This window comes from Camelus ferus, chromosome 12 (assembly GCF_009834535.1).
Source record: "Camelus ferus isolate YT-003-E chromosome 12, BCGSAC_Cfer_1.0, whole genome shotgun sequence".
Lineage (NCBI taxonomy): Eukaryota > Metazoa > Chordata > Mammalia > Artiodactyla > Camelidae > Camelus > Camelus ferus.
In genome coordinates this window covers 13,238,913-13,260,434 of record NC_045707.1, presented here as the reverse complement: position 1 = coordinate 13,260,434, position 21,522 = coordinate 13,238,913, and positions in this window count along the sequence as shown.

The following is a 21,522-nucleotide window of genomic DNA, read 5'->3' as shown; positions in this document are numbered from 1 at the left end:
TTAGCAATACTGTCATGTATATTTGAAAGGTGCCAAGAGAGTGAATCTTGAAAGTTCTCATCACAAGAAAAAGATTGTAATTATGAGGTGATGAATAATTAAATGTGTCATGGTAATAATTCTGTAGTATATACATATATTAGCTCATGATGTTGTACATCTTAAACTAATACAATGTTATGTGTCAATTATACCCCAATAAAATTGTAAAAAAAAAAAAAGAAGAAGAAAAAAAAAAGAAAAAAAGATTCATCTTAGATCTTACCCGAAGTGGTTTAATTCCTGAAATTTTAAAAGAAAATCTCAATGAGACAAGATGGGCCCCAGAGTATGCCTAAAATATCTCTTTTTTTTACAAAAAAAAAAAGTAAATAAATGAAAGGGAACATTCAAATAATGCTTACTATGTGCCTGGAGCTATTTTAAGTGCTTTACAAATATTAATTCATTATAATGAAGTCAAAAGGGCTTCACTCTAGTAAAAAACAATAATATGAAATGTTTCTAAAAACATAAAAAACCCTATTTTTAAGTCAGGAAAGGGAGAGGAAGAGGGAGGGGGAGGGCAGACAAGAGGGGAAGAGGACCAGGGAACCAAGAAACAGAAACAGAAAGATAAGGAAAGAGAGATAGAAAGCGGGATGTTTTTCAATAGGGAAGTTAACTGAAGAGCACTAATGAGGAGAGAGAAACAGTATGAAAAGTTACTCATCAAAAACTAACCACCTTCCAGCACTGGTAGTTCGGAAAAGCCTTTTATGAGAGCATGACCCTCACAGCAAAAAGAAAACAGCGTAAAAGTTTGTTTTCACTTTGGTCTGAAGAAGCTTCAGGCTCCTCCGCTGGAGTCTGTTTTTTCCCCTCGATGAGCAGCGCGAGGCCAATAGCAATAAAGATGGTTAACGCGAATTGAGCCTCACCCCTGTCACTGGCACTGGTATGAAGCCCTTTGGCCCTCGTCTCAGGTTCTGCCGATGGGCATGCATGTCTCTGTTCCCTTACAGGCGATGCTGATGCCATTGGGTTATGCATATAACAGAAAACAGAGGATGAAAGGTGAAGGACCACATTTCCTTGACTCCTTCAGAGTTCAGCTGGTCACATAGCTCACGCCAAGCAGGCATACCTGCATGAGATTTGGAAGATTCAAATTCTAGGCTATCCAGAAAGGTACAAGTTGTTCTGTTAGTTCTCCTGGAAAACAGCGCCATGGTGGGTATTTCTGTGTTAGATATAGGAGACGCTGGTCCTTGGGGACCATCCCTAGCTTTATGGGTACCGAGAGTAAGGGGATCCATTTACCTGCCCACATCGTGGCAGAGGTCAGGGCTGGGAGACATTCTGGAAGCTTCCTATTTAACCAGCTTCCTGACTGTGGTCGAGGCACAAGCTCACATAGTGGGCTGGTACTTCAGGACCATTTTAGGAGTCATGTCTAGAAGCTCAGCCCAGAGCCTGTTACTCCAGCCTTCAAAGTTTCATAAGCACCTAACTCCTTGCACTGAATCTTTTTCTGCTTAAATTAGCTTGAAGGGATTCAGTTAATTACACTGAAATTTCACTGGAGAGCGATGACTGACTGGGTTTGGTTGGACTGGGAGGTAGTTAAGATCCAGCTGCCATTAAAGAATGGAGTACTAACTATTCACAACATGCAATGGCAAAACAGCCACTTAAGCCATCATCTATAGCCACACGGAGAAAGGGTCCCTTAGCATTTTGGGCAGATGGGAGCTACTTCCACAGCACTGTATGAGTGGCATGAGAAATACGAGACCTGTACTGAGGGCTGGATGCTTCCAGGGCACTTTGAAACTTAAAGAAAGGAAATTCAAGGCTTCAGCATTGTAAGTTTTTAGATCAAGGCATGATCAGAGAACCAGAGAGTTTCTCAGGTCGCCCTACAAGAACCTCTTATCTCAAGAACAATGTAGCCAAAAGTCAGGTGCAGAGTGTCATTACGTGGGTTGGGAAGTCAAGTCTTACAATGTATTTTGGGCGAAAGCAGAGCATTGACTGAGAAAGAGTAGAACCATGAAAATTAGAATGGTGACATCTGGGAAAATAAGATGATTTTGAATTCCCCCAACTCTACTGATCGTTCTTTGACAGCAAAATCGCCTTCTCGTTCTCTGTCTGAAATAGTTCTTGCTTCACATCTCCTTGTATTCCATCTCCAGCACTACTCATTGCCTTTAGCTCTTTCCCTATATCCCAGCATCCCCTGGGAGACCACTTAGAAAGTCAAATTCAGGATAAAAATGCTTTCAAGGCCCCCAGTTGCAAAACTTCACTAATTAATTTTACTTATTGCTACATAACATAGCAACCAAAACCTTATTGGCTTAAATCAACAAACATTTTACCTAGCTCATGGGTCTGTGGTTATCAGTTTGGGCTGAGAACAGCTTCATGGTCATTCTAGTCTGAGCCAGGGTCAACTATTTATGGCTGGGTTCTCTCCCGTGACTGGGACCCTAGCTGGAATGGCTGGGATGGCAGACATTCATATGGCTTCCCATTCTCCAATAGGGTAGCTTGGGTTTGTCCACATGGTTGTGGAATGGTACCTAGTGTGAGAGCAAAAGCTGCAACTCCTCTTGAAGCCGAGATTCAGAGCTTAAACAACATCACTTTCTCCATATTTTAATAGTTAAAGCTAGTCAAAAGCTGGCTCATTTTCCAGAGATGGAGAAAGACTCCACTTCCAGATGGGGATGATGCAAAAAATTTGAAGCTACTTTTTCAACCTACCAGATATATAATGACAAAAAAACAACAAAAACAAAAACTAAGCCGGCTGAAAAAAAACAAAGAAATGATTTCTGATGAGGCTGGCGTAGACAGACCAAGGCAGTGGTGGTGATGGTGGTGGAATATAATTTATGTCAAGTGAATTTAATAATACAGATGCACTTAGAGATTTGGGATTTAATATGCTGGCTAGAGCAGCTCAGAGTGATTCTCAGTTTTTGTTTGGCTGATTGTCTTAAAATCTGAATTAGTGGCCATACTTTAACTGAGATGCAAAAATGAAGAAACACATAGACTAATGGTAAAAGAACTGATAACCAGATCAATAATCACATACAAAGGGCCAGGAATTGCAGGTTCAATAAGAGCTACCACTTTGTTAAGCTTATGATGATACCACACTGTCACTCTCCAAGTTCTAGGTCTTCACAGTCAAATAGGTGAGTTAAATAATATGCAATATTGCTTCATTGTTACTATTTCTTATGGAAAAAGAGCTCCAGGAGATTCTACTTGGCTTTCGCTAAGCCAAGAAGCATATTTATAGTAAGCACTTGTGACATTACTGCAGGGACCATCCTCAAGGGACTATAAGTCAGTGAACTGACTCAGGTCTCAAAATTGCATGAGAAACTGTGACTTTTATTGAGGTTATTCAAATTCAGCCTCTGCTTTCAGAATCTAGGATTCTGTTTGTTGTACCATGATGTATTTCCAAATGAAGACAATTTTGAGAGGGAAAGAAGGCACTGAAGATAAAGAAAAAAAATATATATATATACATATTATATATATAACTTTATCAACACTTTATCAGTAAGTTGGCTTATACTGGTAGTATATACAAGAGTTCCATTCAAAAATTATTTTTGAAAGAAAATTCTTTCTTAAAAGGAAAATAATATAGCTTTGTGCCTTAGTACAAAATTTTTAAAAATTTATTTATCTTGATTATTTAAACATTAAAAATTAATGTAAGCAAGTTGTTGGAGATCTTTATCTCACCAAGGAAAATAAACAAAGCAGGATTTAAACATTTTTCTTCAGAACTATTTTGAAAACATTGCAGAACTATCTAGGAGGCCAAGATTGAGGACCAAGATCTCAAAGAGAAGACATCATTGATGTGAGCCCCATAGTCTGTACCATTTTTTCCTTTGGAGCATTTGCTTTACATAAGCAGTACTGAGCCAAGCAAAAAGCATCAGCTAGTCTGAGAAGATAAACAGATTTCAGATGTCTTACCTGCTAGAAAGACAAAAAACATAATTCAATATCCACAAAGTAGGAGAAACGTGTTACAAACCCATGTTTTTAGGTTGGACCCCGAAGGGCTGATTCACCAATAGTAAAGGTGAACCAGAAATAAATTAGTTTCAGCAAATGCTGAAACCCACCTTTAAGTCAGATCTATGCTTGATTGCATTGAGATAATCTACGCAACCCTGACTTTAACAAGATTTTCCCGGAAGACTCAAATCTATTTTTTCCAAAGTACCTAAAGGAAATTATCGAGTTGTAAATAAAACAATTAAACTTCGAAACTAAGTAAGTACTTAATGCCCTTAATCACAGCAAAACACAGGATTAGTGATCTACAAGATAGAGTAATAGAAAAATTGCAGTGTTGCAGGTCAGACTCCTGAGGAAGCGGACTCTAAGACAGAGATTCGTATGCAGGAAGTTTTGTGGGTAGAGTATTGGGATAAACACTTAGGGGGAAATAAAGAAACTGAAGGAAGTGGATTTGGGTAGAGGAACATTCTGGGGCTTGATACAGTCAGTCAACTCCATTGGAAACTCTCAAGTTGGTTTAGTCCTTTAGAATTTTCCTAAGGAGGGCAATGAGGACCATCTCTGCACTGATCAGTTATCAGATGTAGGCTGTTCCCAGAAAGAAATCATGAACTTCAAGGAGGTTGCTCTCTTTAGCTGAGTTCAATTCTTGGAAAAGACTGATACCTGAGAGCTGTTAGCAACTGGGAAAATAAGCCTCTCAGTCCTGACTGAGGGATGTGGGTGGTACCCAGCAGCATCCACAAAAAAAGGAGAGGGGAAAGAAAAAGAGTTAGACATATTTGTTGTGTACATAAGTATATTTAGTGAGGAAACACTTATTTTAAAAGTCAACAGCAGCATTTCTTAGTGAGAGAATCATTTTTTATCTGACAAAGCACTCTGATGGCCCACGGTTCTGGACAACGTGGGTGTGAAACAAGCAGAACGCTAACTGCTGCAAATAACAAAGGGGAGAAGATGGAGTTCTGGCAGCCCAGGAAAGAGGACCTGAGGAAACTAGGCTGAAAAAGAAGAGAGATGAGAAGTTGAAGCCAAAAGGGTGAGGAAGAGGCCCAGGGACTTGGCCCTGGGAGACAAGTGGTGGCCAGGAACACCTTCCTGGCAATGGGAATGCTCAGCGGGCTTTCCAAAACAGGGGTGTCTGAGAGTCCACAGGAAATTGCAGTGCTGTGGTATCAGCGGTGCTGTTACCCTCTAAGCCTTGGGTGACATTCTTCTAATTGGCCTTGTGATGGAGATACTTTGGGAATATTTAGGACAAGAGCCTGGGTCTCTTGGTAAAAAAAAGAATAGCCACAGGAACTGAGAAGTAAGCAGGAGTTCTGCAAGGAAGAGCTGCCATAATCGGCAGGAACACACTCAAATCTCGGGGAGGATGCTGTAGACCGGCCCTTTAGCCATTTTCATTTTAATATCAAGAAAATGACTCTTTGAGATATAGCACTTGAATTAAATATAAATAAGAATAATACCAGTGGTTTTTTTTTTTTGGTTGAAGTATAGTCAGTTTACAATGTTGTGTTAGTTTCTGGTGTACAGCATAGTGATTTAGTAATACACATACATTTTCTTTACATATTCTTTCTCATCATAGGCTATTACTAGATATTGACCATAGTTCCCTGGGCTATACAATAGGACCTTGTTGTTTATTCATTTTATATATAGTAGTCAGTATCTGCAAATCTTGAGTTTCCAATTTACCCCTTCCCATCCCCTTTCCCCACTGGTAACCATAGGTTTGTTTTCCGTGAGTTCTTCTGTTTTGTAAATAAGTTCATTTGTGTCCTTCTTTTATTTTTTTAAGATTTCACATACAAGTTGTATCATATGGTATTTTTCTTTCTTTTTGTGGCTTATTTCACTTAGTATAACAATCTCCTGTCCATCCATGTTGCTGCAAATGGCATTATTTCATTGTTTTTATGGCTGAGTAGTATTCCATTGTATATATGTACTACAACATCTTTATCAAATCATCTGTCGATGGACATTTAGGTCACTTCCATGTCTTTAATACCAATATTTATTGAATTCTTAGTATATAGCAGTTTTTCCAAACTCTTTAAATGTATTTACATATTTAATTCTTACAACAATCATATAACTAAGTAAAACCATTATTTCCACTTTACAAATGAAGGTTAGGTAACTTGTCGAAGATCACACAACTCTTCCATGGTACAGCTGGGATTTGAACCCAGGGAGCTGATTCTCCACAGCAAGTGTTCTTATCTGCCAAATCATTTCCCCCTGGAAATTTATCACTCACATAGACAGTCTTTATGATCAATTTCAAATCCAATTTCCACCACATCACAGCTCCCTTTACTTCCCTGTGTTCTGATGTGTAGAGTAAAATGTAAACTAATCTCTTTTTTTATTGTCCTTCAGTATTTTATGGGTGATTGTTTCATCAGGTTTATGGATTTAAAGCCACTTGTGTTTTTCAGCACTTTGGAATTGAGACAAGGTAAAAATTCTTGGCATCCTGAAACGTTTTTTGCAGACCCTGAATCATCTCTGTGGCTCTCAGCCCTCTAATTTAGAATGAGAGAGGAAAAGGCAGCAGGAATTGAAGAGGAAAGTATTTTTTTGGTTTTGTTTTGTTTTCTATTTTCTGGAACTTAGGATCCAGCAGTGGTGGAGTAGGTAAGTGCCTTGGGCCCCTTATGTAATGACTTGCACAGCCAGCACACAACAAACACAGACTCATTAGACACATTTAAGTAAAACCTTGGCATATAATAAAAGGAAGTAACCGAACAAATTATTTCCTTTTGCAGGAGCCATGTGATATTCACATTAAATTGCTTTTGTGCTGTTTTAATGTATTCTGGCACCTTCCGAGTGCACCTTCCGGCCTCTTTGTGCCCAAGCTGGTTCGCACACGTTCGTGCGGGCACAAGTGCTGGATACACGCTATCAGCGTTAACACCGCACGTTTGGGGAACTTGTCATGTCTGAAAGCAGGAGCTTCCTCTTCTGGTGGATTGAGGCATGTTCTTGCTTGTTTCAGTTCACGTCTTCCTTCCCCCAATGGCTTAGCAACTCAAGGAAACTGACAGCTCGTTATTTTAGAACTTGGAAGATGTGCTGAAGTTGGCAAGCGTGAGCCTGTCTTCTCCAGGATGACTCCCTCCCTGATCCTCAATGCAGTTTCATTCAATTACACAAATATTTATTAATTGACTTAAGTACAAAAGACTAGGCTGGGCACTGCAGGGAGGAAAAGGGACATGGCACACTTCTGCTATCAGAAGTCTCATGGTAAGGGCATTATAGACCCTGTACTTAAAGTAAGGTGAAGTGTCCTGAGAGAGGGACAGAGTGCTGCGTGGGAGGAAGGACACACCCAGAGCCCGTGGTGCCACTGTGCACAAGGGTCAGGGCAGCCCTGCCCTTCCCAGGCTGGGCAGGACACTCATCTCAGACCCGTTTCTTATCTCTCCTCTCCCAAAGAGTTGGATTGAGGATTAACCAAAATACCACACACGAATGTCCTTAGTACAGTCCCCAAAAGATTGTAGGCACTTAGCAAATATTACTTTCTTTTGCTTTGATAGTATCTTTGAGATGGATTCTCCCCAAAATGGGAGTGAGGTTGGCAGGAAAAGAAAGGGCATGGAGACAGACATTTTAGGCAGAGAGATCGTGAGAGGACACAGAGGTGGGGAAGATGGATTTCATTAAGAAAAGAGTGAACACTCCAGTTTTACTACTCGGAAGTAAAGAGATGGAAAGATACGTTGGGGCCACACTGAAGAGGCTGCACTGTCTGGATAGACAGGGTGGTGCCGGGGTCACGCCTGGGCTTTGGGGGCGGATTGTTCAGGTGCCACTCCTAGTCTCTGTATGAGCTTGAGCAGACTTCTAACTCTGCGTCTCAGTCCCTTAGCCAATAAAATGGAGTTACTGTGACTGTCTTTGCCATATTCATTTTCTGTGGATTAAAAGGGTTAAAGTGTGTAAAGCATTTAGAACCATGCCTGACACGCAGTAAATGCCCAATAAACCCTGGCTAGCTCCCATTAGCAGGCTGAAATATTCATCATTGACGTGGCGTGGTCAGAAGGCATGTGCATGCCAGTCAGAGGAAATCAATCTGCCTCTATCTAGGTAAATGCGCCTTTCCGATCTGAGGAATGGCTCTGCCTCTTGACCTGACTGAGATAATGTGGCGGTTTCTTAGCTTTCTCTTCTTCAGATGAACCTGTAGGCTCCCCACCTCCATGAGGCTCCCTAGTTCCCTCCCTGTAGGGGGACTGCCATCTGCCACCTGGAACCTCCTGCCAACAGCAGACATCATCTCTTCTTGCTCGCTGGTGATTGGAGAACTGATCATAACATGCTAGACAGAAAGATGACTAAATGGCCAGAGACCAGCTTGAGTAATAATAGTTCAGATTTTCGGGAACTAAAAGACTCATCTTCACAAAGAAACCACAGGAGCCCCTGCGTTCAGAGACTAGAGACCTGCCCAGGCAAGGTCCAGCTCCTGATGCCTGCCTGGCTGTGCTCCAGAGGCTGGGTGCACTGGGGGAGCCTCCCACAGAGGGACCTTCTGGGGGCCCCAAGCCTCCTTCCCCAAGATCTTATACCTAGCTGGTTGGTTCACATATTTGTGGGGTAACATTGTGTCCGTCGAGTTAAGAGCATGTATTGCCTCTGAGTAAGAGATAGGTGGTTGGGACTGAATCTTTTGCTTTCAGAAAACCCATTAAGTGAAATATGCAATCCACATTGTTTGGAGAGAAAAGAAATTATATCCAATGCTAAAACTAGGACCTAATCTCTCAGCAAAAAGAAGAAATTAGGAGGGGAATCGAGTGTGTGTTCTATAACTCCATGGTGAAGTGGATGACAGTGAATTCCATAACTTCAGACTAGGCATGAAGTACAAGATTTATTGGGGAAACGTGAAACCCGAGGACATTTGGAGACCCCATCCTCCTTATCATACAATCCTGAAAGTGGACTTACCAGTGGACTTGGACTGTTGGACTCAGGTGCTGAGCCGACTGAACGGAAGTGCCGGCTGGTTAGAGGAGCACTGAGAAAGGCTAGTGGCCCCGGACCCGGTGAACACGAGGGCCCGGGGGGATTCATGGCCTCTCCTGCTGTGGGCAAGAAGCCACCCATGTCCTTGGCAAGCTGGGATCAGGTGCAGCCCTTCCCCCTGGGAAAGAGGGCCCTTCAGTCCCAGCTCACTTGTTGTTAACAATCCACAGGGCGCTCCTGGGTCTTTCCACAAGGCTCATTCCTAGATGAGCCCACACACTGGGGAGACCACGTTTTGATCCAGGAGGGAGAGTGTGAGCTGTGCTCTGACTCCAACAGCAACGGAAGGTCAAGGAGGAGGAGGAGCCAGGAGCTGTCACAGCAGCACTGAGACATGCACTGAAGCTGCACCCGTGTGGCTCTGGGTATTCAAGATGGTGAAGTGTCCCCAACCATATCCTCAGAAAACAGCTGGACATATTTTAGAATGTTTAGCTGAGGGGGACTAGGCTCAAGTTTAATGGTCCCACAGAAGGAAAAATGGACTTATTTAGTGTAATCCCAGACAGGAGACCTAATAATAATGAATAAATTTTACCTCAACATAAAAACAAATGAAAACATAATTAGAGCATTGCCCAGCAATGGATGCCGGGGTATCCTTCAGAAGTGTGAGTTCTCTATCACTGCAGCAGGGACTGGGGACCATCCTTCAAGATGGCAAGCAGGCAAGATTTCTGCACTGGGGGATGGTTGCAGTAAACAAAAAAGTTTATCTTTGACCTACACTTACCAAGGCTGTTTTTGCTTTTTCAGTGCCCCAAACTCTTAGATGGCTTTAAAGTTGCTGCATAGAACCCCAGAGAATAAAGAGTTTTGCTTTGGTTTTTTAGGTTCTACAAAGGACCTTAAGGATCATGTAGGTCAGCTTCACCTAATTTTGCTGATAAAGAGACTGAGATGCAACTTCTAGATGGCTTCAAAGGTTACACGGTTGTTAAGCGGTAGAACAGCGATATGAACTCATGCCCTGGGGTACCATGTCGGTTTCTTAACTGCTTTACGTCCCTCTATTATCTCCCCAATGCTATTTATCTTGCATGTTCTACACATACACCAGATTGCTGTCCCTACGGCACAGATCTGATTATGTCCTTGCAGTATTTAAACCAAAAGCATCCTGTGCTTTTTAAAAATATACCTAGGATTCTTTATTATGGCATTTAAGATTTAACCTTCTTGGTTTTATCTCCAATTCTAACCCCTCAACCCAGTTCTTTTTATACACTAAGATGTTAAGTTAAATGTGTATTGAATACAACGGGCTTGGGGAATAACAATTTCATGTCTTAGACTATTTCTTGCCATATTCCTCCTTCATAGGGTTTGCTAATCATCTGGTTGTTGACCAGCATACGACAAACCTCAGAATTGTTAAAATGTGCTGTTTTTCAGGAAAATCAGCACAAGGCACCATGGAGCACGTTTGGACCAAAGTTACACTCGGGGAGATTCACATGAAAGCCTATAAATGTGGGAGGAAAAAACCCTAGTCATAGCTCACTTCCAAGAATTTCTTAATAATTCCTCTTCCTTTCACCCATAAAAAATAAATCAGAGCTTTTAAAACATGCCTTCCAGATACCAGCTTCTCAGAAATCATTTTGCAGTTGTGTGAGAGTATGTGCCTTCACAAGATCAGGAGTAGCATTTGGAGTATTTTAATAGAAAAGATCAAGCCCCTGGATGCATTTAAAAGTCAAATGGAAAAGGCTCTTCCAGAAACACGTAAGACATCTGTAACTCTGGACTTTAATAGGAGCGACGAAATAAAATGTATTAAATCACTGCTTAATTCATGACAAGGATGACTTAGACTCTTAATCACTTTTGCAAGCCATCATTTCCATTAATGATAGACAATCTATACTCTTCAACTTGCATGTCAAATGAGCCATCCTTTGAGGATGAAAAATAGAATGACATGTGATGGATCTGTTGTTTGCCAGAGTGTACGATTTAGCTTTTGCTGCCTAACAACTTACTACCCAAACCTAGCAGCTTAAAACATTTTTGGATTGTCAGGGGATGAAAGACCATCACTCAGCATCTCAAGCAATGATCCCAATGATCTCAGCCTCCTGCTATCATGTCTTGTGCAATTCCCTCCCCTTGAATGTGGGCTGGATTTAGTGACTTGCTTCTAGCAAATAGAATGCGGCAGAAGTAATAAGACATCAGTTGCAAGGTTAGGTTATAAAAAGACTGTGGTTCTGCCTTGGCAGGCGGGAGGTGGGGGGTGGGGGGTGAGGGTCTTTTTTCACTTGCTTTCTCTTGGATTTCTCTCTGGAGGTCAGGAGGGAAGAAAGCTGCCATGCTGTGAGCAGCTCTGCTGAGAGGCCCATGTGACAAAAAACTGATATCTTTAGACTTTCCTCCAGGTGATTGTGTAGCTTTACTGATGCTGTAATTGCACAGGGAACACAGCCTGGGGATCCAGATGCACAGGCGCCATTGTAAATTATCTGAGTTGTATCTATTTTCTGAAGTTGTCACTGAAGTTCTTGCTTCCTTTGGGGCCTTGTTTATCTGTTTTCCTTTCTGGGTTCTTGTCCAGTCATTTGCTCATCCTAGCTTTTAACAAACCATACGCATTCGACCATGCCAGCTTCCATTCTAACGCAATGGCTTTTCTATATGTATTATACTCATCATTGCAGAGAAAACTGATTCCAACTCCTTCAACAGCAGAAAAATCGATCTTGAAATTCACTGTAACACACAGAGCAAAAATAGACCATATTGAATCCCCTTCTCCAGCCCTATAAAGGCAATTTTTTTCTTTCATGTTCGTCGCACTAAACAGTTGTTCAAAATTAAGAGTCTCATGTAGTTTACAATGAGGCTGAATCATTAAATGTAGTTTTATATAATTGGTTATTGTAATGCTTCCTTTATAAAAATTTCTAAAGAAATACCCATTGATTATTACACAGCATAAAGAAATTATTTGTAGGTAAAAAAGGAGTTTGTGGTTCAGTTTATAAAAAGCTGGCAACCAGTTCCTTTTCAGAAAAATAATCTAAAATTCTATGGAGACAAATAGCAGATTAAACTGCTTTGAGAATATCTCTTCCAGAAATAGAGCACATTGTAAGTGTGAATGAGAGTACTTTGTACCTTGTAAGTTAATATTGATTTTGTCTATGAATGTACATAGAGTCAAAAGTAGAGAAGGAAGAGATGCACTGATTATTACTTAGAAATTTTAGGTTTTTCTTAAATGCCCTTTATTTACCCGTATTATAGTGAAATCATTCTTAAAGGGTCTCATACATATATAATTTCAAGAATATAGGAACAGTGATTGAGATAAGGTCCACCATAGACTAAAAGGTATTGAATTCCACATGACAATAGTTATCTTCTTGTATATAGTATATTATATATTTTGTGTGCTTTAGGCGTACTATATTTTTATGTGATTTTTAATGCTAAGGAGGTCAAAGAAGCTGGTAGAGACTTACATAATCAGAATTGTCTCATGGCTTCTTGTTCATGAACTCAGTATATAGTTCAAATAGCAATCAAAGCCTCACACCTAATATTTTTATAGCAAATTAGAAGTAAAAGGGATTTTCTCATCTTTTTCTTCACAACAGCCATATAATATTTCACTCCCCCCAGACCACTATATGACCCACACTCAGGGGTTCCAGCTCCAAACACATTCCTTTCACATATATGTGTCATGTCACATAGCTTTACCCCCCAGCCGCCCATAACCAGTCTATTTCTCGCATCCAAAGGCACTGAATCCACTGTGTGGGAAACAGTCTACATGAGCTCTCTGTCCCTCAGCAGTTACAGAGCTCGGTGGGCCTTCCGGCTTAATTTCTTGTTAATTCTGTCAGCAGGCATTCTGAGGGTATGGAAAATCACAAATACCTACATGACACATCATATTGATTAAGCTCAAGCTCCAGCAGTGAGCAGAAAACTTCCTTGGTGTGGGGCACACTTGTCTTGAATTCGGTACGAACATGTACATACATCTGTTGTTTATATTCTCTTGAATATTCTTAGCCAACCTTCATGTTTTAAAAAATCCTATAAGCATATGAATAAGAGAAAGATCCTTGTACATGTGAAGTGTTTTATAGTTTATAAAGCACTTTCAAATACATTATTTATTTAATCCTGCCACCAAGTTGTGAAGGAAACAGAGAGCAATTGTCCTAATTTTATAGACCTAGAACCAAAACCCAAGGAGAGGTTAATATTCCCTTGAGTTTAGACGGCCCTGCTCACGGGGCAGCTCATGTCAGATCATCAGAGCTGGAAGGATCCTCCTTAGACACAAGGCAAGGCAGCGTTTCCCAGCGTGTGTTCTGCACCACACTGGTTTTTTGAGATGCTCTATAAAAAGTCGTGCAACATTGTAAACTGACTATAATTCAATAAAACAAAAAAAGTGGTTCAGTGCTCCAATAAATTTAATACACACTGCATTTTATATCCCCTACATGAGAATCACAATATGTATTGGCATCAAAAGGCTCTGAGAAGTATTACCATTTTTTTTAAGATGATTATGCTCAACTCAGAGCTTCCCCCAATTGACTTGCAAAACCTTGACCTAAGGTAACCCCCAAATTACAGAGATGAGAGAGCTGGTGTTGAAAAATGTAAACTATTTATTCAAAACCACACAACTTACTTACATTAGAGTTAAGGATGGAACTTAAATCTCCAAATCCAGATTCAACATTCTGCCTAATATCCCCCACGGCTTCTCTGTACTGATATGCTTACTTCTTTATTTTAGGAAAAATAATTGGCTGGTTTCTATATTCAAAATTAGAAGCATATCTTGAATAAAAACTCTTGTAGAAAGGAAAAGAGACCATTCTTAGTTCTGAATTCACTTTTGTGCTAATTAAAATAATCTCAGTGAAAGTAGCCTTCATTCTTGTCTGCCAAGATTATCAAGAATTTTTAAAGCTTGTAACAGACTTGCCAGTTGAATGTTTTTACAGGTGAAGACACTGAGGCTCAGAGAAATAAAACAGCTTGAAGAAAATCATCCATTAAAAGGAGAAGCCATGATTTAAAGTCGCATCTATCTGACTCCAAACCTGTTCAAACTAACATCCTAAGGGTCCCATTTCTTTTAGAAGATTCTTGAAGCCTGACCACTCTCCATCTCATATGATGACTACTGCACTAAATTTTAAAGAGCAGGCAAATCATACAGGCAGAAACTAAACAATAAAACCTATACACAGATCAAGCAGACTGGGAACAGAGCGCATGAGAAAGGGAAAAGGATTTAGTTAGAATTACACTAGACACCGTATGCATTCTCTTCTTAATGTCTCTAATTCTGCAATAAGTATTTTTAAATGTAAGACCAAAATCCTCAAACACTTTTCAACTTTCTTTGTACTATAAACCAAGCTAGCCACCATTGGCACGCGAATGAGGCTTGTCAGAAAATCAGTATTTCAGGTCTAATGGAGACTTAAAGTCCTTGAGCATTTATTTAATCAGGACCTGAATTCCATCAGTGATGAAAGGACATCTTAACACCTCTAGAGGGAGGCTGTTTTATTATTGGACAATTCCAACTGTAGGAACTCCAATTAGATTCCAATTAGGAACTTCACTTAGAAGAGGTACATTTCTGTCTCACTCAAACTACATCTTTAAGTGTCTAACAAGAGAGACTCCATCACTAAGCTCTTTTTTTTTTTTTTTGAATGATTGAATGGTACTGATGTGAAATATTCCTTCTTGTAATGTTTATCCCATTATTCTAACTCTGTTTTCTGGGCAGAAGTTAAATGATCTTCCCAGAAGGTATACAACTGGGCAAGATGCTTTGGGAACAAAACCAAATCTAGGTACCTTAAAAAAAAATGATACATAATTCAATACTATAAAATCCACCCTTTTAAAGTGTAAAATTCAGTGGTTTTGAGTACAATTAGAAAATTGTCTATACCACGACAATGATCCTCTCCTCCGTGAATTAAGACACTAGACGGGCATTCAATAGTTATTTCAACTAGCTGACTTCGTATCAACTATTAGATCCCAAAAGCACCCTTCTAAGGCAGCATTTTCTTGTTAGAAATACACTAAAGAGCCAAAGGTATTCACAAGTGTCAGAGAAATAAGTATTATAAATATGACATTTTATCTGATAATCTAAGGATTATTCTCCAATGTAAATTTCCACCTTATTTTTGGCAGTGCACATTTTCAGGTAAAGTCATGAATGTCTGCTGTGGGCGATATTTCATGATGGAGACTTATAATGGATAAAACAGTATTATGTGTGTGGGTTTGAAATTGCTCATACCTATGCAGATATTTACATTGTGAGTTACATAAATACGGTTTTTGAACTGAGGCATGTAGTGACGTAGAGGAACGTGGATTCCGTGTTGGAATAATGAGACTTGAGATGGATGACGGGAGCCATATTCACAGAGTCGTGTAGGTGAAGCTACGTGCGCCGTCCTTACATTTAACATTGTTGAGAGTTCTAGAGTGGGAGCTGATCGCGCTGGGTCTCAGTGGGTTAGTGTACGATAGCAAATTATACAAATACATCTACCACACCATCAAGTCAAGAAATTAAGCAAGAATTAGGTTTGGTAAGTATTCAAGGAAGGGGTGTCCTGAAATTTTGCCCTAAGAGACTAGAGTTTTTTATTTAAAATTATTTTTAAGTTGGATTTTCTAAGCCCCCAAATCAAATGAGTTGACCCTCTACCCCCCTCTACTGGAAGATATTGGTACTTGATGATCTAAAAAATAGATAATAAAAATCCCTTGCTGAGGTGCTACTAATTTGTTTGAGAATTCCAATATTCTCCTTTGGCTTCTAACTATAATTTGCCAGTGCTTGTTATCTTGATACCATAGTTTCTTCTTAACTTCTGGGAAAGGACTGGACAATTCATCTTTGACTTGTAATTCTTATTAAGACCACATAATGAAGGAAAAAAGGAATTTTAACTCTGATTACAGAAGAGTGGACTGATAATTATTTCAGTTATCATACTTGCTTAACAAGATACTTTGTAATGGGTGGGGAGGGTATAGCTCAAGCAGTGGAACACATGCTTAGCACGTATGAGGTCCTGGGTTCAATCCCAGGTACCTCCACTAAAATAAGTAACCTCCCCACCAATAGGTAAGATACTGTGTAACGATTCCTTCATTTGTTTTAACAGACTTCACCTAAGAAACTCAAACAGCTTTTTAGGTGTATTTAAGTAGCCTACCATTTATTTCCCTTCTCCCTTTTTCCCTTTGCCTCTCATTTCTCCATTCTTCCCTCACCCTCATCCCACCCTTGCTACCCTCAAGGCAGTATCTATGTACTTTTCCAGCCAGCAACCACCACTCTCTTCTAAATCAAGGTAAGAGTATAATTTAACAACATCGTGGACCTAGAGATCGTCATTCTAAATGAAGTAAGCCAGAAAAAGAAAGAAAAATACTATATGATATCACTCATATGTGGAATCTAAAAAAAAAAAAAAGAAAGAAAAAGGACACTATGAACTCATCTACAAAACAGAAACAGACTTAGTACACAATCTTATGGTTACTAGGGAAAAAGGGTGGGAGGGGATAAATTTGGGAGTTTGATATTTACAAACGTTAGCCACTATATATGAAAATAGATTTTTAAAAAGTTTCTTTTGTATAGCACAGGGAACCGTGCTCAATATCTTGTAATAACCTTTAATGGAAAAAATATGAAAACGAATATATGTACATGCAAGACTGGGACATTGTGCTGTATGCCAGAAATTGACACATTGTAATTGACTGTACTTCAATAAACAAAAACGGGAAAAATAAATAAAAAGTAAAACAAAATTCTATAAAAAACAACAACAACGACAACAACATCATGATTAAATGTGTTAGCGAGTGAGTAGAGAGACTTGGTGCCAAACCATTAACGAGTTGCTTGGTGTTACAAATTGTAACCTCCTTAGAGCATTTCAGTTAACTTTATGAAGACGTTGTATAACAGAAAAGGAGACCCAGGACTAAGACTTAAGGACTGACTCAGAGCTTTGCTGAATCACCAACTCCCCTTTTAAGGTGCTTCTTGCATTTTCTTAGCCTTGTGCTGCACCCAGGTAGCCTTCTTTACTTCACATCAGTCCGGGCATCAGCACAAGGCTATAGGACGTGCAGACTCAGAGACCTAGACCCCACATTGCCCCTTAACCCAGCACGTCAGCAGGCTGCCTGCTCAAAACTATGCCTCTTCTATTCCCCTGTCAAATGACTGCCAAACGTTTCAGCTTTGCCCAGTCATCCTGTGTGTGTGGGGTCTTTATCGCCAAAAGGTGTTTTTAAAGATAAAGTTATATGATATACCATTAAATTAATAAGACTAATCTTCCTAGGTGGCTTATTGGAATTAGCTCTGTTACTTCATAGTCACGTATTTTTTTACTGGTCTCAAATTATCCAGTTAAAATTCTTACTGCTTTGGATGAGCAGGTTGGCTTAAAGTCTTTAAAGTATTCCCTATAAAATTGTAAAATATAACTTGGATTCTGAAAAAAAAGCTACGAATGTTACATTAGTATTTAAAATGTCACAGAAAAAGGCAATAAATAGTTTAATGCTAAGATTCAGCTTAAATCAACTCTAGAAATTTTAAGACTTTATGATTATTTCTTGCTTTTAGTTAGAATGATAATAATTTCTAATGATCCCTATTAGAGGCTAGAATAATAAATAAATAAAAAACTGGTGACCTCATCTTCTTTGAGGATATGGTTTCTTTTTCTTATGCCAAAAATCCAGGACTGACAAAGCCTTCATGTAATAAAGAGGTTCCTTTCTGGGCACCACTGCCACATCCCAGCAGCTCCTAATGAGCAGTGAGCACCTGAAGGTCACCCATTCCTCTGAAGAACTGCTCCCAAACGTTAATTCACTTAACTGAAATTCATTCTGCACATTACAGTCAGAATTGCCTCTTTAAAAATGCATATTTTTTCTTGTCAACCCCTATTTAATTCAATAAGTGGCTACCACTTATCCTTAAAAAACCCTATCTTGTTCACCTAATTTTTTCCAGCACATTGTAGTGTTTCTCACACATAATCGTGGTGGATGGATAGGTGGGAAGATGAGTGGGAGGAAGTGTGGGAAGACAGGTGGGAGGATGAGGGGAGGATGAGTGGGAAGATGGGTGGGAAGACAGGTAGAAGGATGGGTGGGAGGATGGGAGGATGCATGGATGGGTGGGAGAAGAGGTGAGGGGAATGCACAGATAGATGGGTGATGGGTGAATAGATAAACCAGAGGGTGGATGCAACTAGCAAATTTCCATTACAGCCAACTTCCAGCTTCCTATAGGATTTGGTTGTAGCAATTGTGGAAACTCTCCCAACTTCCCTCTAAAATGAGCATGAAGAAAGAAAAAGACGGAAACTCACAACACCATAAACTTATATTTAAAAGCAATCTAACTGTGTTCAGAAAAATATACTCAAGTTTTGCCTGCAAACAGAATTAGAATTCATCTCATGAAAAAAATACACTTGAGACAAGCAAATACATCTTCCAATGTGATCTAAACCAAATGAAAGGAAATGAACTAAGTGCTCAACTTAAGTTTAGGCGGAAGAATTGCAAGGAAGAAGGAAAGTGAATTAATAAAGATGAGAGCAGATCTTAATTAGTTTCCATAAAAGCACTAGGCCAAATAAACTGTATATTAATAACTCTAAGAGTTGGTTCTCATAAAGACCAATAAAATAATTACACCCTTGATGATACTAATCATGAAGCTAGAAGCAAGCTAAATGCATCTCAACATTAGAATGAATAAATAAATCACATCCTTTGCATACAATTGAATGCTATACAGTAATAAATCTGAAAAATCTACAGTTACATGTACCAGCACACTTGAATCTCACAAATACAATGTTAAGCAAAGGACCTAGACAAAAAAAAAAACAAAAACAAACAAAAAAAAAACCACACATAATACATGCCTCCTTTTATAAGAACTTCAAAAACAGTCAAACTAACCTGTGGAGATAATAACCAGGCCAGTGGTTACTTTGGGAAGAATGATTACCTTTCACTGTAAAGTGCTGTCTGTATCTGCAATGGGAGGTTCTTGAGATGCTGGTAATATTCAGTCTTGACCTGAATAGTTATCTCACTGGGTTCAATTTACTTTAATTCATCGCGAGATAACTTTGATTTATGTACTTCTCAATATATATGTTATATTTCAATTAAATGGTTTTTTAAAATGTAATCAATAACAGAAATTTTTAAGGCCACATATAAATTTAGTCAAGAGAAAAATGTCAAAATATTAGTAATGTAAATAGCGAGTATCTATTGAGTACTTACTATATGCACAATGTTGTGCTAAGCACGCTGTAACGTCACCTCACAACAGACCTGTGACATACCTACTTTATTAGCGCTAGTCTATGAATGAGGAAAATGATCCTTATCATAGTGAAGTAACTGCTAGAGGTCACACAGCTCAAAGCCCATGTTCTCAAACACTGTTTCACACTGCTTCAGAATAACTGCAATCCTCAAGGCACAAACAAGTTTATATTTCTTGCATGCTGTGTATATTTTTCTGCAATGAGTTTTCAGACTTTTGGATTTCATGAAAAAGTTGGAATCACCAGCTTTCAGTTTTTTCTAGTAGAAATGTTGCGTTTCATTACCACTTATCATCACAATCATTTCGTAAAGAACAAAAATGCTGACATTGAGAGCATAGGAGGTACACAATCTCAGAATTAAGGACTATCCTCTGAATTAAATCAAATTGGGTTTTCAAACCCACTACATTATCCTTATTTTTCTCATTATACCAGAAACTCATGAGAACTTTTTTGCAGATCAGCATTTGGGATGCACTGTTATCTACTGGGGTTGGGGCAGAGAAATATTCCAATTTTATGATGATAGTACAACCTTAACACTCTAATCTGAGAAAGATAAAATAGACCTATATAACCAATGAATGAAGACACAAATGTTCTAAATGAATAATAAGGTAGATAGAACCCAGACCTATGTTAAAATAATAATAAATGCTTATTTTTTCAGGAATCTCAGGTTTATTTTAGGAATGTAAAAGAGTTTTATACCAGAAATGCAATCAATATAATTAACCAAGAGCATGTTTGCATCAGTCAGCCATTGCTACTGATAAGGCTGTATAACACATAGGTACAAAATCTCGCAGCATGCAGCAGTAAGCATTAGTTCAAGTGTCAGTCAGTGAGTTGGCTGGAGGTTGACTGATCTAGGCTAGCGTCAGCTGCAAAGGCCCTACTCTACATGTTGCTCATTTTCTTTGGACCAATGGACTGGCAAAGGCATATTCTTCTCACAAAGATGGCATGCATACTAGAGAGCAAACAGAAACATCGAGCCATGAAAGCTGAGGGGAAAAGTTGGAGAAGACCAACGTGGAATCACCAGCTTTTAATTTTTCACACTGTCATTTCTGCCTCATTCTATCAACTGAAACAAGTTACAGGACTGAATCCAAAATCAAGTGATGGAGAAATAATATTATTCTCTTTTGGTGGCAAGAACTGTAAACTCATAGGAGAGGGGTGAAGAATTGATGCAAACTACCTCAAAGGCAAGGGAGAAAAAATAATACAATCATCTCAATAAATGCAAAATATATAATTGAAAGAAAAAACCTACTCTCTTAGCAAACTAATTTAAGAAAGATACTTTAAGCAGGGAGGGTATAGCTCAGTGGTAGAGCGTGTGCTTAGCATGCAAGAGATCCTGGATTCAATCCCCAGTACCTCTATTAAAAAAAAAAAAAGATAAACATAATTACCCCAAAAGATTAAAAAATAAATAAGTAAAATATAAAAAAGAAAGATACTTTTTCCCATCATGATAAAGAATATCTATCTTGATTTTAGCCATTATCATACTCAATTCTAAGACACTAAATTCATTTTTATTAAAGTCAAAAACAATTAAAAAAATACAAGTTATCACTCACTCAACACTAAAAATTCTTGCCAACTCAGTAAGAAAAGTAGATATAAATATCATCCACATTCTTTTTTTGGTTCTGGAATTGGATATATTTCAGAATTTAGAAGCTTTATTTTAGAAAAATTAATTTACTATATATCATGGAATAACAGAGACTGACATAGATTTCTGTGATCAATGATATTGCTGCCTTAAAATGTGTGAATATTAACAGAAAGGAATCATCAAGACTGTAGATTCAGTCAAGTCAGATTTTAGTGCCTAAACGTACAAACTTTCCATCATCAAACTTAACTGCAAATAAGAGATTGTGAACTATGATTAAAAGAGAGACCAAATTATGGTATCAGTGGATTGTCTGCCTAGAAAATCCCATGGAATTAACTTGAAAATTATAACAAGAAT